This window comes from Pseudonaja textilis, chromosome 2, assembly GCF_049901715.1.
Source record: "Pseudonaja textilis isolate UNSWEBS1 chromosome 2, rPseTex1.2, whole genome shotgun sequence".
Lineage (NCBI taxonomy): Eukaryota > Metazoa > Chordata > Lepidosauria > Squamata > Elapidae > Pseudonaja > Pseudonaja textilis.
In genome coordinates, this window is record NC_141991.1 from 194,530,357 (window position 1) to 194,536,356 (window position 6,000).

Sequence of the window (6,000 nt, forward strand, 5' to 3'; positions counted from 1 at the left end):
ATTCCCTTTCCACACCAGAGAAGTTAAAAACCTCTTGTTTTCCTTGAGAAATTTTCATTCCTATCTCTCTTCTTTCCACAATGCCATTAATGGTAAAGAGACTTTAATGAATTGACAGCATTTATCCCAGTCTCTCTAGCCCAGGATTTTTGAGACTGGAAGAAATTGTGCACATTTTCAGTGATAATGTAAACAATGGAATTGAAGTTGGGACTTTGTGAATGAACTTTATATTTTACCTATCACTATACTAAATTATTTGTTTCTGGTGATCTTACCATTCCCCTAAATCAGGGTTGTCAAACTGAAGGCTCGTGGGTGCTTAAATCTGGCCCATAGGGCCGCCCTGGAAATATTAAGGGTCTAGCCCGTGGTGCCTCTGGCAGATAAATGGGCTGTTTATGGGCCCCCACACCTCATTTTCAGTCTCCTGGTCTACTGCAGCACTCTGCTGGCCAAAACCAGGCTGAAAAACAGGCCAAAAATGCCCCCAAAATGTTTCAAAAATGGGGGGAAAATGGGCCCCAAACAGGTCAAAAAGACAGGTCCAAAATGGGCCAAAAAGTAGACTGAAAATGGCTAGAAAATGACCCCAAAATGGGCCATGTGGCCCATTTTTGGCCGGCAGAGTGCTGCAGGAGGCTATGGAGGGCAAAAACAAGGCACAGGAAGGCCGTGCACGGACCACCCACACCCCGTTTTGGCTGGCGGGGTTCTGCAGGAGGCATCCATCCGACCCCCTCACTGCTGCCTTCCCCTCACCCCACTGCCAGCCCATAGAGGAGAACTACAATGCTGATCTGGCCCTCAAAGAAATCAAGTTTGATACTCCTGCCCTAAATGAGTGGACCATCTGAGTCCTTATTACCTTATATAGATCTGTAGAATACATTTGAGGAAGTTTATATAATGCACTGTGGAAATTTTCATACCAAGAAACTCCTCTGACTTTGTCCTAGCTTATCTTATATTCTTGACCATATTAGTTTAAGCAGAAAACTGTTTAAACAAACAGCGTTAATGATAATAATTTATTACACTTGGTTATATCTTCCTTTCAGTTTATAGATTGTATGAAGGTAGCATATACATAATGCCAACTGTTATAAATAAAAACATAATAAATGCTGTTTAAAAAAACAAACAAACCTCCCAGGCATTGGGTTCTGATATTAACAGGTGTTCTTATATGAATATATATATCTAGTGGCTTTGTGTTTTTACTAAAGCCACTGAAAGCTGAAGTTTTGTTGTTGTTTTAATGAAATTCTATGTTTTTATTTCATTTGCCATTCAGAGTTTCTAAGATAGAAGGGCAGCAATATAAATTGGATTAATTAATTAATAAAATCAATGACTTTCTGTTGAAGGGAAATTATGTAAGGGGTCTTTGCTAGCCTTCCTCATTTTACCTCCAAGGATCTTCCTGATAAACAACAAAATGGAAAAGGCTTAGAGAGGGAGAGGAGGTGCCTGAATTGGAAACAGATAAAAAGGCACCCAAGAAAATCTGCTGAGTAACTTTATGGGGGGGACGGACTAAGAACTCATTTTGGGTAGGATTTAGAAGGGGTGAGTACTTATATATTACTCTAATAACAAGTTTACATCATTTAGATTAGAATATTGCATTACAACAACATCGTTACACCTTATTATAAACCATTTAAAACATGGATTTTATGTTTTTTTTCAGTTATAGCTATAGAATGCACCTCTGAATACAATTTTTAATTTCTAAGCTATCTAAAAGTTTCCATTGTTGACTTATAGATTTGATGGATACAAGTAAGAATATAGTGAGTTGTTTATTAATCAGCTTAGCATCCCTCAAATCCCTCAAATATATGCAATAACTCCCAACTCAGGGACATATTATACTTTTTGTTTTAGTGTATATCCAGAATTCCCTACCAAAATGATACAAATTTTTCATTGGTCCACCATATATGAAGAAATGTACTCTTCTGCTTGCATTCCCTCCAATCTTTTATTAAGTAATTACCATATATATGCATTATTTGTATTGTAACGGCTTATTATGTGCTTTTAATGTTAAACTAATCTAATCCAATATTCACTACAGAGGTGAACATTAAGTTCATCTATAATTACAGTAGAGAAATAACTGCCATATTTTCCAAATTTATTAAAATTCCTTATTTCATTATTTTATCAAGATGAAAACTGAAGACCTTTTTGCTATTTTGATTATTCTTTGACAAAGTTATAACTGATCCCTCTCAATATGCTATTTATTCATTAACATCATCTCCTTCCAAACCACTTCCCTCTCAATGAATGCTATTAAATTTATTATTTATTTATATATTAGGTTTCTATCCCACTTTTATTACTTTATAAGTAATAAGTATTTTACTAATCTGAGGGGGCATGATGGCTCAGTAGTTAAAGACGGTGCGCTTTTCAGTTGGTTAGATGACATCCCAGGTTCAAGACCCAAGTGTTATGTGACTGGATGAGCTCCCATTACTTGCTCCAGTTCCTGGCCAGCTAGCAGTTAGAAAGCATGTAAATGCAGGTAGATAAAAAGGTACCACTTTGGTGGGAAGGTAACAGTGTTCTACGTATCCTGGCACATAAGTTATGCTGACCACCTGATAATGGAAAGGATCTTTGGATAATGATGGCTCCCTCAGCTAAGAAATGGAGATGAGCGCTGACCCTTAGAGTCGGACATGATTGGACAGGGGAAACGTATACCTTTGTTAGCCCTGTAGATGCTTCTGACATGAATATGGACTTTTAATAATCTGAATGATATTATAGCTCATGGATAAAACTGACTACCAAGTTCAAATGGAATATTCTATACCTTGAGTCATTTGATTGGCCCATCTAACTCAGTATTATTAATACCTGACATAAATAATTTCAACAGCCTTAATCAGCATAAGTGGTGTTGAAGGATAATGGGAAAGGCTATAGGGTCTTCATCCCTGTTCTGCCTTGATTGATAGTAGTAGTTCTTTGAAGCTTCAGATAAAAATCTTACATTTCCCTTCTCCAATATGGAGATACAGCCAGTTTTTCCCTTTTGGCAAAGCTTTATTTGAGCCATATATAAATATTAAATATAAACCAAATTAGCTTTTGTAAATAAATTTGTTTAGTTGGGACGGAATAGCTCACAATGTTTCAAGTAAATTTAAAATAAAAATAAAAAGAGTGGAGAACAGTATTTTTCCTCATTTATTAAGAATAAAATTCTTCAAAATGAAAGCTTTAAATTTAAAGTATTACTTCCTCTGCTGGCTATATTGAAAATAGCAGCTACATTAAATGGTACATTACTAGGTTATTATTTCACAGGCTAAGCTAGGAGCATATTAACATTTGCATGTACATCTATAATATCTGGTTCCTTTAAATATCTGCAACTGTGTTGGAACTCTAATGGCAAGGATTCCTAAATACCATGGATATGAGAATTCCAACAATTGTATCCAAATCCCTTAAGAATATTATTTGGATAAGGTGATTCTTAGAAAGTAAACTAATTAAAGCTAAAAGATGACCATTTATGAATATTCGAATATCAGCTTTGTCTGAGTAAAATCAATGGGTTCATTGCTTTTTATTATTAACAGATAAACAGAATGTTGGGAATAAGTTATATAAAGTAACCCAAGACTCTGTTATTGTTTTAATGAGCTTTACAGTGGTTGCTGCTATTTTATATGTAGTTAAAGAAAAAGAATCCTTATATTCAAATCATTTTTTTAAAAAAAGATTCTACCTAAATTCTTTCATTTTACTTTCCAAACTTGCAAGCCACATGCTCCAAATGCTAGAAAGGGCTGATTATTTTATGAGATAAATACACTCTATACAGTTTTAGACGAATTTCCAGTTAGTAGGACAATCCAGTGGTACCTCTTTGATAATGCAACTAGGTAACTTATTTAATACAGATCATTTGAGAGAAAAGTGTTAAAATGTCAAGTATGATTAATACTAAGATATACACTTATAATGTTCTATGTTGTTTGTGCCCCGTGTTCAATGCTAAGAACAATGGCAATAAGAGCATTTATATTTCATAGTTTCTCAAACCAGTTTTCAAGGTTTTCCACCCATCCAATTTAATTCTCTATGTAGTCCTGGGAGATTATGCTGAAAGATAATGACTGGCCCAAGGTTACTCAGTAAGCTACATGGCTGAGTGGGGATTTAAACCCAGATGGTTCCCACTCCTAGTCCACCGCCAAACCATTACATTAGCTGAATAAATAACATCATGACTAGAGCCACCTGAGGCATCTTTAAAAAGTTGGAATGATGGAGGATCAATCACAAAACAATATATAAAAATTCACCACCATTACCCCAAGAATAGAGCAAGGAACACTTTGGATTGTTTTTAAAAAGCAATCTTATAGGTTTAATATAAATATGAGAGTTGCTTTAAAATTCTGTGGGGTAAATTGAACCCTTAGGCTTTTACAGCTTCATAAACACTTTCTATATTTAGGAAATTAAACTGAAATTTATGTCAATTTGTTAATGGCATCCCTTAAAAGCATAACAGTTAATTAACTAATTAACAACTTAATTAATTTTGCATTTAACTCACTTCACTTCGCTTAAATCCCTTGATGAAACATAATGACATTTCACTGTGATTTCTGACTAACTACATAAACTGTGTGCTGGGTCATTCTTTTATTTAATAGATATCTCATGAAAGTAAATGACAGAGTTTACCACGAATTAATTGGGCTCAGTCGGGCCCTGATGAAGAAGTGGCATTCAGATGAACAGACAACTTGCAAGAGTATAAGAGAGTCCTGTTTATCATTCCACTCCCTAGTGTGCCCATAAGAATTTAACCTGAGAAGGGAACAGTCCTAAGAGCCTTTCTGTGTCTATTCACTCAAAAAAAATGAAGATTTTGGCTGAGCAAAAACAGGGCTAGCCATTCCTCATAACAGAACATGTGCTTAGCTTCACATACCAAGATAAAGAGTTTTGCTATGCTCTCTGAGGATCATTATCTATATTGCCATTATATCTTCTGGAGGATAGTTTTTTTTTAAGTGTCAGATTCTGGGTTGAGAGTGGGATGTTATTGCTGTATGTTTGTTTTTGTATAATATTTTCTTTTTACATGACAAAATAATATATTGAGTAGTGAATTAGTTATTTCAATAACATTAATTCCATGACTGGGATTTATCAGATTATATATTTGGGGGTGGGGGGAGGAGGTGTTTATGATTTTGAGAAAATGTAAAAAGTTATTTGAACCATGAACTAACTTGTTATTATCCACAATGAAATGCGCTTATAATTCATTTTATTATAACCCATTCTTGCTAACTGTCATACCCAACCCAAAAATATCATTTGGGGTAAAAATATCAAATGGTAAAATAAAAACTGTAGATTGGCAAAATGAACTAAAAATATCTATTAATACTTTGAGAGGGGGTAGGAAGAATGCTGATTTAAAACAATTGCTTTGCAGTTCACTTTGGACAGCCATTTCTAAGGAATGGGCAATTTTCAAGAACATTTGATTTGTCTATATAATACAGCGTATAATTTTAACTGTTCGCTGGTAGATATTAAACTAAGAACATACGAATACTGATTGATCATCCAAATCTTCCCTTCTATACTGGCCACTTAAAATTTTCCAGAAAGTCTAATAGCAGGGACTTAAAATCCCCTAGTAAAAATTGGCTTAGAATATTTGCTGCTTGGGACACACCAAAATGAAAATAGAAACAAAATGTAACTATGGCGATAACATTTTCTGCACCTGAAAGAAACACAACATTTTGCCTTTCAGCTTTTTCAGCAATGTTCTGCCTTGCATCATCTTTTTGCTAGAGGATCAGCAATTACAAACTGAAATGGATGCCGCACAAATCTAGCAATATGCTGATTTTTAATTTATCACTAAACTTTGAACTTAGCTTTGATATCCATTGACTTTGATCTTCATTCTTCATGGAGAAAAAAATTGTTCAG